The following is a 12,725-nucleotide window of genomic DNA, read 5'->3' on the forward strand; positions in this document are numbered from 1 at the left end:
GACGATCTCAGTCGGGTGATGCGCACTAGAACGTTTTTTAGTTTCTGCGCATATCTGTAAATCGCGCGTTTTTCCTCGGACCGACGCGCCATCTTATTGCAACAGACTAAAAGCTTAAAAATAAACTACTCCAAAATTCTTCGTGTGTTTTACTTTGTATTAATATTAATTAAATAAAAACGGTGCAATTTATAAAAATATTACAAAATAGTAGAGAAAAATTCAGTAAACTAATTGAGATATTAATTTTCGTAAATTATTTAGATGTTGACAGTTTTTTCATTTAGTGTAATTTTTAGTGTTTTGGAGGTCGTGCTTGTAGGTCAGTGCCAAGTAGTATCAGTTTACCAGTGCTTTATTATTGTTTTTTTGTTACTTTTTTCTTTATTGGAATTAATTGCTCAATTTTTTTTTTTTTGTAAATCAACTTACATATTATTGAATGAATATTATAAATAAAATGATGAAAATAAATTTAGCCGACATCTAAAAATTTTTATAATTTTTTTTTTATTAAAAAAATGATTAAAAAAAAATAAAAAAAAAAATTTTCATTTGTAGAAAAGTTCAAAAACTATAAGTGCAATTTTTAAAAAATAATTTTTAGCTCTAATTTAATAAATTAATCAAAATTAAAAAATCAAAAATGTCGGCTAACTTTATTATAACATAAAACGTATGAAAATTAAGTTAGCCGACACTAAAAAATTTTGGATTATTTTAAATAAAAAATTAGAACAAAAAAACTATTTTTAAAAAATTCTATGGATAATTTTTAAAATTTTCTATATGTGAAAATTTTTGTTTTAATTTTTTTAAAAATTATTTTTCAATAAAATAAATTATCAAAATTTTCATATAAATTGTCTATTATTTTCAATATTAATAAACTAAAAAACTTTTTATTAATTATATCAATTTTTTTTTTGTAGATAAGCCAGAAAAATTTTGTATCACTTCGAGCAGCCAGCATTGGTGAGTAATTAATTAAAAAAACTGAGTACAATTTAAATTATAAAATAAAAATCAAAAAGTAAAACGAAAAGTAGGTTTAGTTAAAAAAATGATGAGAAAAATAAGGTTGACACAGTCACGCACCAGGTAACATAAATCAGTTACAAGAAACGACTTTATTAAAGTAAAAGGTGCATACAATCTATTTTAATAACACAGTATGAATATTCTACGATAATTTATTCCTTGCTTATATTATTAAATTAAGTATAAATATATATACACATCTCTAAACAATGCATACAAAATCAAGAGCATATTTATTGACATGGAATAAGCGAGTTTTATCCTCATTAAAATTTAAATCATATAAAGATTGTGATTAAAATTAAAACGACGGTAAATAATGTATAATATTTACTTCCTGGAAGTAATACTTATGCTCACAGTTGTTGGTCGAGTTGGGCGTATAAATTCGGCTTAATGTATTCAAAATAATTTCGACTTTGTTACATCATTGTTATTGCTCACGTTTTCAGAGAACGCGACCAACTTGCGTAAGCAATAATATAATAATATTTCTCGGCAATTCCAAACAACGACAGTTCGTATGTACAATCATATAACAGACTCTAACATTCTATTACGATTACTATTGCCATTCGTACACGCTAAATAGTGTTAGCAGTTCATACATGATAGAAACACCCGGAGTTTGTTGCATATAGAATTCAAAATCCGAGATAGAAGGTCTACATATATCTAGAACACAGAAGTCATGAAGGAGTTGAGCGCATTTCCCGAGAGATCCAAGTATTTGCTACAGTCGTAGCTGAAGTTGTCATTGTAATTGTACTAGTTGTAGGTGTTGTTGTAGTTGCATAGATCTAAATGTTGCAGTAAGTCTAGAAGCAACAGCAGCAGCACCAGTAGTATAGCAGCGTCTTACTCCGGGGAATTAATGTAAAGCGCGACAAGAACACGGCCAAGTATAAATTTTGACTTACTCAGTAATGACTATTCTTGTAAATTGACCAACTAGCATTGAATATTTATATTTACATACATTTCTTCGCGATTCCTCGTCATTAATATATATCCTTTTTTGTTATACTACCAGAGCTTGGTTGTCCCTGGTGTAATCACGGCATAAATCATCAATTCTTTCAATGCAAGCACGTCTTCTATTTAATATTTAGCGAAGTTTAATTTTTTTTTATATTGAAAATGAAACACTGAATCGGCGAATCGGTGAATGGCGTTATTATTTCTGTCGAGACGTTATGTAGTGCGTGGAAGACGCTAATCAAAGCTCTGCAGACCCTCTACTCCGTATAGTAGTGAGACGGTGCTCTGCTACTGCTGCTGCTTCTCAGAGCAGAGGAAGAGGAAGGTCTTCTCTTCTTCTCATCCAACGGAGACAATCGTGGCTGAGCTCCTGTTGTTCCATTGTGCTCTCGGTTCTACTCTTGTGCCATTATCGAACGAACGCGGTGTCCCACACCCTCTCAATCCTCTTTCTTTTCCTCTTTTATTTTATACCTTTTTTTGTTATTATTATTTTTATAAATATACCTTTTTTTATATCGGATCTCTGAGTTTGAAAGCGTCTGGCAGGTATCCTCGTTTAGTTTGAGGAATTACTATTATATAGAATCCAGCAACTTGCAAATACAAGAGTGCGTCATTTAAAAAAAAAACATTTTTCAGGCGGGTCTTGTACTGTGGTGATGTTTTGGCAACGTTTTTGACAGACTAATTATAGGAGACTTTTATATATATTTTTTTGTATGCAAACTAGAGGATTTATGGGGCTTGTTGAGAGTAAGGGTGAGGGTGAGTGGAAATATTTAGGGATTGAGGAAGAAGGACTCCGTTGGGCGAATGAAAATCGTAAGTTATCGGGAAAAATATTCAGTGGAAAATCAAACAAATCGTGGATAGATTATAAAATGCTGACGTGAGTTTGATATTCGGCCAAGTGTAAGAGGAAAAAAAAAAAAAGGAAAGTAAAAGAGCTGAGATTGAGACGACGAGGGACACAAGCTTGTAAAAGCGTGATCGGGCAACTGCTCTCGATATTAAAAAATGGCTTTCATAGCGTAAAATTCAAATATCTTCTATAGAGTCTGGTCTGATATTTTTATGAAAAGATGAAAAATAATAATGATAATAATAGTTATAGTTATACTGATAGTAATAAAAAAAAATCTTAATTACGTTGAACTTGGAACAGAATAAATTTTAAATTCTCTGGAAAGTTATTTTTTAATGACAATTATTTTTATTATTAAATTTATAAATTATAATTTAAAATTTTTCTTAAAGTTTAAACAATTATTTATTCATCGGATAATTTTCTTCCTCAGAATAATTGCAATAAAAAGTTTGTTAATAAATTTTGGGTATTGATAATTTAATTAAACAACTTGAGGGAAAATGTACATGTATAATAACTTGCGATAAAGTTTTAAATGTCATTCAGTGTCTAGCCTCTTCTCATTAACCCATCAGCAGTATATTGAATAATAATAGAGTTAATTAAAAGTTGCCTGATTAATATTTTCGATAGTTAATTAACCGCACTGTCGAAAATGAATATGAAATTGATTTAAAAAAAAAAAAAAAAATAAAAATCGGCAGAATAAACTTTGTATATTTTAAGTTTTTAATACCACGAACAATAGACGGGGAGCATAAAGCGATGATGACACGGGTTATATCAGATAACAATAGCATAGTAGTAGGTTGGAATGCCGAAACAGAGCCGTGGGGGAATCTGCTAGTGAATGTTTTCGGTGGTAATAACTGCTGCAGGAGATTAAGTGATATCTTTGCCACCCAGACACAAACTACGCGGAAAAGGGGGAGCATTACCGAAAAGAGGGAGAGAGAGAGACAAGCGCGGGTATGACGCGATGCCATTCAATTTTTATTATCGTAAAATGTCTATTCAGCTCTTTGGGCACATCATAATCGCATTTAACGTCTGGTTGCATAAAGAAATTAGCTCATTCATCGAGAGATTTATAAAAAGTATGAATTTCAAATCTGAATCGAAGATCCGATTCATTACCGAATTTACCATCAGTTTACTGCCGGAAATTCAACCCTTAAAAATGAATAATATAATAATAACAATAGTAATAGTGATAATAACCATCAGATTACTGAGATCGTTTTTATTATTCACGGCTCGGATATTAACTGTTTAAACTTAACGTTTGCATTAGCTAGATAAATAAATTCTTTTGGACGGTCGTTAACGACCATTAACAGAAACTGCAGACGAGATAGGCGGAGTCACGTGCAAGCTTTGGCAAACCCAACAGATCGAGAATCCCTGGCAAACACGATTAGCAAATATTGAACGGTTTGTCGTCGTTGACACGAGCCTCAAAAATAACAACGCACTTTTTTTATAGTATTTATTTACTTTTTTTCGTATTTCACGTTTAACTTTACTCTCCAGCCGCCTCGTCGGTTAAATTATTTTTTATTCTCCTCATTATACGTGTTTACCGTCAATCATTTTTGTTTGCACAGATACTGCTAAAAATTCACAAAATTGCCCTCGAAATTCCTAATATTTCCGTTCCGAAGATTAAATTACATAACTACACTTCTAATACTGTTAACTTTTGGGTAAATAAAAAAAAAGTAACCATTAAATTTTTTTGCAAATTAATTAAAACTGACTGACAAATAATTGGCTTACCTCATAATTGAAAGATCGTAAAAATAAATAGGTAGTACACGCGTCTGAGAAAATTCGATAAAAATAAATAAAAATCCATGTTCCTCCTCCATCTCCATCTGGATGGTTTGCTCTGGGCTTGCTGCTCTTGTTTTATTCATTAAAATAAGTGACACTACAGGTTGGTTATCGTTTTGCATTTGTTAAGTCGAATAAAAATGTTGAATGTTCGATAATGACTCGGTATGATAATTGAGGCATAAAAGATGGAGTAATTTACTGAGTGGACTCGCCCGAGGACCAGGTTGAAGCTTGTAAGCCGAGTGAATACACACACACACACACAACTAGCAGTCGTAGTCTATGAGCGGGAGTGTGTGTGCAGGTTATGAATAAGGATCGGCTAAGAATGAACCTCAAGGGAACGGCTTGCATATAATATAATACAACGTATAACAGGACGGATGCATGGATCGACGCGCATCATATCGTGTGTATGCGCGTGCGAGTCAATTTACCGGGGAAAATAGCCACGGAGAAATTGTTTCGTCTGAAGCTGAGTAGCTAGTAGGTAGTGGTTAATTTCGTAAGAGAATTCTACCAGTAGTCTCTTCAGCTCTTAACTCGGTACTCCCTTGCTTCAAGTATAAAAATAGAAATAAATATAAATATAAATTACTATAAACTTCACAACTCTTTACTCTTCATCCGCTGCATACACCTATCTATCATATTATACTCCTCTTATCCGTGTTCTCTGGCGCCAAATGGAAACGAGCTTTTCCGTGGATAAAAAAGTTTTTTACCTCTACCAACGGTTTTTATATTATATATAATTTATATTATACAAATACAAGTATAAATACTTGTATAGAAGAGGAAAGGAATCGAATGTCGCACGATGTTAACCTTCAACCTCATACTCAACTGCAGTTGTAGTTTGTAGTCCTATCCCTAGAATACGTCGACAGAGCTTCACCCAGTCATGTCCCGGAAATTGAATTTCGATGAAAAACTCTTCATTTCTCCTCGTGTATATCCCGCACCTCTCTACCTCCCGTTAGCTCTATTACACTGGATCAAACTTTTTGTTGGTTCAACTGGTGGATGATAAAAATTTTAATTTACTTTATACTGTGGGGGTCATATCTTCCACCCACTCTCGGGTAGTTTAATTATTATTATTTTTAATTATTTATTGTTATTTATAATTATTATTATTAAATAATATATAATTATTTAATTATCATTATTTATAATTAGTGATATTATTTAATTATTATTATTATTATTTATTAATAATAGTTAATTAATATAGTTATTATTTAGTTGAAGTTTTTCTACAACGATATTAAGTATTGTGTTAGAAAAGTCTTAGTTGTGTCGCATCACCATAAATTATACCAGATTATAATTTACTTGGTGATGACAAACAACTGATAAAATCTCGTCTGCTGCAAGAGCATTTTTGGGAAATTTTATTTTATTGCAATTGTATTGCAAGTAATAAAATTCACATTTGCAGCTGACGAGATCCTAATAAAATTTATTCTAATAGGATTAAAAATATGTAAAATTAGTCGATAAGAAGCTTAAGGATTTTTCCCAAAATACCTTATTTTTAATTCTATTTTATTGCTTTTACTTGCTTCGAATAGCGCAAGTTTCAATTCTCGCAGTTAATATTGTGCGTTTCTTCGAATTTTTAGCGAAATTTTACGTAAAATGACGATTAAATTGATTGAAATCTTTATAAATAAAAAAAAAACAGCAATACAAGTATACATTCCTCATAAATATAAATGAAAAGGAAGTAAAAAAAGTAAACAATAGAATTGTCGAAAAAAAAATGTAAAATAAAGGAAAAAGTGAAGGAGTATTAAATGACATGAATCGTTATCGCGAATTTCTCCTCGGATCGCACACGCGTACTACTCGAATAAGAAAAATTCCCCTCAGTATGTGGACTGGTACTCTCAGGATCAGGAGAATGTCTCGAGGAAGAGAGAAAGAGAGGGCCCGTTGGTATTCCGAGATTTCGTGACAGTGTTTGCGACACGCACTGTACCCCCACGTTAACGCGCGTCTACCAGTCTCGGTGGCGTGCGATCTGCTGCAGAGAGCCGCTAATTTTTTCGTTGCTTTTCATTCCTGGTCCCCCTCATCCTTCCATCTCTCCTTCATCTTCATCTCTCTTAACTCTTAACTCTTATTTTGTTCCCTCTTCCAACTGCAGACTAGCCGGTAAGGTTAACTTTTAAAGGGGTTTGCATCTCCACTATCCTCCGCTCAGATGTACGGCCAGTGAACTGACCAGGTTTGCCTTTTCTTCACCGTCTTCTTCTCCAGGTTCTTTTCTTTCCCCTTGGCCTTCTATTCGAACACATGTGTGTCGTTGTTGTTGTTACTCTGCTGGTCATTCTTTTGCCGTCCGTGGAAAAAGTTAAGAGTTTGTTGCTTTTGGAGCGCCGGCAAATACTCGCGCCCGCGGTTCTTTCGAATGTCCAAATTACGGCCAAGCGTAAACCTCCTGGCTAATGAAGTCGCAGCATTCTACCCCATCCAATTCGAGCAGAGGTAAATATCAAGCCTTATTCCCATCCAGCTCCATTCTCAGAGCTCCAGTTCTCATTAAACCCTTGTGCTTGAATTTTAAAATACAATTACTTTGCTGATTATATTTTTTCTGGCAAAATTCGATAAACAATAAATAATGTATTAATGATTAGTCAATTCGACGAATTCATCGTTTATTTATTTACATCAGTTTTATCGTTAAATTCTTCTTGCTACCTCACGTTTAATAAATTGACAGCTTGTCTATTTTATTATTAATATATCACTCATTTATTTTCCAACATAATTATTGTCACACGTCAGAGAGAATTTACATTTATGACATTTTATTATAATTTATTGTAAACGTGACGTTTGTAAAAGAGATGTCAATTGGTTTTTATTTATTATTTTTAACTGGTTAAATTTTTATTACAATATACATTAAAATTTTAAAGATTAATTCACTCTCTTTCCTCCGTAAAATTTTTTACAATAAGTCTGAATACACATCATCTGTCGATTGAAAATTTCAATCCAGAAATTGTTCGCGAATAAAAAAAAAAACGAATAAATATCATAAAAAATAAAACTTGACACAGCAAAAGGTTTCAAAGCGATTAAAATTTACCGGCAAAAAACCGCCTTGATGAATTTCGTAGTAATGAATTTGCGTGAAAAAGTTTATACACAAAGACTTTAAACTAAATTACGGGAGCAAGTTCCCAAAGTATAAATAACTCAAAAAAAGTATCCGTAAACATATAAACCGAGTACAGCGAAGAGGAGGGGTTCTCATACTTGTTTGCCCACAAAGTATTCACCCATAATATACATATATAATGACAGTAATAATATCAGCATCAGCGTTCTTCCAAACTCTGCTCGGTAAATTCGTGAATGAATAGTGCGGCTCGAATTGATTAATTTTTCGCATTTTTAGAACTATTTTGCGTGAGAAAATGATAAATTTCTTCAGAAATTTAAAACTTTTGTATTTTGACCCAACTAGGAGTCCCAGTTAGTCTGTTGCGAAAAATTTTCATAAATAATCTTTTAGCGTTTTAAATTCTATGAATTTTTTATTTTCTATTATAAAATGCATGGTCGTACGTTTGTTATATTTCTATGATTGAAAAATTCAATCAACTTTACTAAAATATTTTCTATCAAAATCCAAAGAAAATATACAATTCATAATGATAATGTACCTTCTATGTGATTTTCAATATAATACTTTTATTCATTGAAATATTTTATCATGATCATAAATATTTATTCTCTCCATTAATATGTAGCTCCAAAAAGTCTTTTACCATCGCTCTTTTATATTACGATCATCATTTTTATTATTACTGTTATTATTATCGTTATTATTAAATAACACTTAGAGTCGTGGGGGTTAGTCAAAGGAGATAGATTGTTACTGGGGTGTAATAAATAACTTTTGTAATTTTTTAATCATCTTGAGTAGTGTACACACTTGAGACATAATACATAATATAATAGGCAACAAACATGGTACATATGTAACGAGTGCGTTCATTGTGCTTCTGGGCGTTGTTATCAACTGCACAAGACATCGGTTTATTGCAATCAAGGGAATATAACTCTATAGCCAGCCATACACATACACACAAACTACAGCGTATTGTGTGTAATGTGTCTATATCGTTGTATAGCAGCAGGTCGGTTGCAAGCTTGCCAAAGCTCCCTTTATGACAGCCGGTATTCTGATTAATTAAAGATTGCTTATGGAAATCTAACGAAAAGCCAAGCTAGCTTGTTCAATCATTATTTTCAACGCTTTCTCCTTACCTCCTTCAATTCGCGTGTTCACCACCTTGTCAGCTCATTCCGTTAACGATGCCTCGTTATATATCTCGAGCTTGTCGTGCTTTTCTCTTATAATACTCAGTTATGAACTATAATAACTATATCCTTCCGCGCTAATGAAAATCTTGTCTTTATGTCTATCATGCTTTTTATTATTCATTTCAACGTTTTATTGTCATTTTAATTTATTTCATTTCACTTAATTGCTTCTCCTACTTAACACTCTGTCTAGTCATTCGACGGTCAGAGTTTGCTGTCTAAGATCTTTTTTTCGTTATTTAAATATAAAATATTTGATGAGTAAAAAGGAATCATGAATTCAGTAGTAATAAAAATTTAAGAATAAAACAGTTGGCTAGAACTTTCAACATTTCGCCAAGTCACAGGAATTAGATTCACTTTTATGAAGTAGCGGGTGGATGAAAATTAAGTTTTAAAGTTTTAAATCTGATATTGGTATTATATAGTTCCGTAGGTCAAAGAATGATAGTGAGTGATTTGAAGATGAATTTTTTATTCACTTTGAATTCATTCAGAGCGTAAAATTGGTTTAATGAAAATTTATTCAGCGTTTAAAGCTATGGGTTTAAATAAATCTTCATTAATAAATTAATTATTCTTATGTAAGTGTGTACAGTAAGCGATGAAAGAAATATAATAAATGTGTGATGTATGTTAAAATATATGTTATTTATAGATTAACACAAGACAGGAAGTGAAGATCATCAACTAAGATTATTATTATTATTATTATTTTTAGATATATATTCTCGGGAACATTATTAAGTACATAAGTAATATGAAACTGAGAAAACTATTAATCATGACGTGCATCAAGTACTTGACTAACGGATACACGGTTTATAATATAAATAACTTCAACCTACTACATATAAACTGATGGATAGTTGCATTAAATGTACGTGTATGTATTATACAAAATATAAGTGAAATATTGAATTTATGTGCATTTGTAGGATAATATCCTAGCAAGTAAATGGTGACATTTGCCAAAGCTCTGGTTGGTATTGTGCACATAGGATAGGTATGGGTGTAGAACTTGGTGCCCATCAGATCAACCAGTCCCACTCATCGATTCGATGTACATTTCACTTTGTATAACGGTTTGCGATTTTTCTCTTCTATGTTTCTTTTATTTATTTTTAGCGTTTTTCGTTTTTTTTTTCACCCGCAGGAAATTGTTATCAATATTTCATATCAGCCGCAGCCAATGGAACATCAACTCGTTCTACCAACTTGCACTGCTATCACTAACTCGATCGGCAACGATATATCTCGGCGGGTAGCACGTGAAAATTGATCAAATGGTTGCGAAAAAAGGGCCAAAAAAGCTTGCTAGTACACAAAAATAAAAATATTACGAAATACGGTTGACCTGCTGGCCAGTTTCACTAATTTTTGCCATCAGTCAACTCCTAACGCATATATGTGTAGAGCATTTTGCGTCAAATTGACTCCTTTTGATTTGAGTTGAAATTTATTGTCTTTTTCTAATCCATAAAAAAATTTCTCAGTAAATTTTCAAATTTTCTCACTGATAGTTTAGATGAAAAAATAAAAAAAACATTCAAATTATTTTTTCCAAGAGATAGAAAGGTTTCTATCCACAAACTCACACTTAGACTACTAGCTATAAATGTATAAAGACATAAAATATGAAGCCAAATGGTGCAAATGCCCCGAAGCATCAACGAATTATCATGCTTTTGATATGGGCAAAAAAAGATTGGTAGAGAGCTAGTTGGCAGGATGAAAGTAAACGCCAACAGGAACGTGGGTCACATTTGGTGTAGCACCCGGTTTTATCTACGTAGTAATGACAATCGATATAATAAATCAAGGGTATCTAAAAGTCAGCAGTATAACGTACAGGAGCGAATGAGTTTGTCCGTATATATATCCACCGATCTGTGTGTGTACTTATGTACTTGGAAAGTATGTGTGAATGAGTGAGTGAGTCTCTTAGTTTCGACACTGCCATCAGGGTCTACATTGACAAATGTCTCTATTTCAACGTCTATACATTGTACATGTACCATTTCTTCAGCAACCCCTGTGCTGTTACTCGGTTTGAAGTAGCCCTCGCCCAACTCAACTCAACTCGACTCGGTTGAGCAATAAAAATTGTCAATTGGGGTAGGTTCTTAGTCCCACATGCTCCCGATCCATTCTGAGCAATACAATAGTGCATTAAGCTATCTATATCTGGCATCATGTTAATTCACTGGATTGAGTTGCTCCCTTGAACACTTTTTGCACCGCGCTCATCTATATTTATCAATAAAAGTGTACATTTATTTATTATGTAGGCTAAAAGTTTTAAATAAACAGAAACCGCAAAAATAATGAAGGAAACCGGATTGATAGCCGCTTTGATTGACCGTCGGACATTTGTATCATACGTATTTATTATCCCGGTACGTGTAGAAATTATCCGAGTGGTGATAAAAAATGAAATATATTGGAATTGCTTGGTGATTTGCTGAGTATTAAAGCACACAGCCGAGGAATCCCAGTATGTACTTGTATTAGTGAAGTGAGTAGTGAGTAGAGCGGAAAGTGAGTCGTTGATTAGTATTCAACGTTTTTACGTGGAAACGGATACACACGCTGATGATGAGACACCATATCCCGCCGGCAGGTTATAGTGTTATGTGTATTATATAGTTATATAGTTATACTGTCTGTTGTATGTAGTGTCTGATGCACATAAACTTGTATTTATGTTCCTGTTGCGAATAGACGTCGAGTTGTGAGACGCGGACTTTATACGCCGCCAGAGGCCGTTCCTTATTCATAAAACCAATGTTTGCGCCGTGTTGTACTTCCACTTGCACTGTATATGACGATTATTCTAGCTCGGAAAATTGACATTGCCTTTATGGTTACTCTGTGCCCATTTATCTTTCTATCAGTCGGCAGAGTAGAGCAGAATACTCTACATCTATATATAATATCCCCATGAGTGTACATGTGGATGTGATGTACCGTGAGGCATGCATGTGCGTACTACTATTACAACTTTAGAGTACTTACTCTTTCTCAGTTGCTCGTCGCTCGCTAATTTTACTTGGCAAGTATTAACTCGCTTTCATTCCGCGAAAAAAAAAACCATTTCGAGTTACTTAATTCGCTGAATTATGTATTCCATTTCGCGGTATGTGTACACAGTGAGCTTAACATTTTTATATTCGTCGCAATCAATTTCCTCTCAACCGCATGTAATATAATAAGTATACCATCCCTTTAAACTCTCTGGTCGAAAAAAAAAAAAAAAAAAAATAAAGATATTAACAACTGGAATCAGGAGGAGAAGAAGTAGAAGCAAAAGAAGAAGAAGATGAGGGAATAAAGGGAGCAAAAAATCCGACAATCCCTTTGAGAATACTTAATAAGGACATTTTCTCTTCCTTTGTTTCTTTCAGGTTTAAACATAAATTTGTTGATTTGCTCGTCGTGTCTTTCACAAAGGAATCTCAAGGCAAAATGAACGAGGAAGGAGTTTACGAGTTGGGGACGTGAAATAGCGCAAGCCGATCGAGCGATATCGAGGATTATAATCACTTGAATGGTGCGTCACTGCATAGTCCGCATAACATTCTCCAAAAATACGAGGATTTCGGTGCTTGGTGCTTCCAAGTATAGTGCAGTGCAACAATAT

General features: G+C 33.1%; 1 protein-coding gene across 1 annotated transcript in view; it reads left to right on the forward strand.

Annotated features, from left to right (window-relative positions):
• The first annotated feature begins 923 nt into the window (after positions 1-923).
• Positions 924-12,725, forward strand: part of LOC123269366 (latrophilin Cirl-like) — a 256,846-nt gene continuing 245,044 nt past the window's right edge. The window contains exon 1 of the mRNA XM_044734995.1: positions 924-975. The gene's annotated coding sequence lies outside the window, so the exon portion shown is untranslated. The remainder of the gene's footprint in view (positions 976-12,725) is intronic.

This window comes from Cotesia glomerata, linkage group LG7 (genome assembly GCF_020080835.1).
Source record: "Cotesia glomerata isolate CgM1 linkage group LG7, MPM_Cglom_v2.3, whole genome shotgun sequence".
Taxonomy (NCBI): Eukaryota; Metazoa; Arthropoda; class Insecta; order Hymenoptera; family Braconidae; genus Cotesia; species Cotesia glomerata.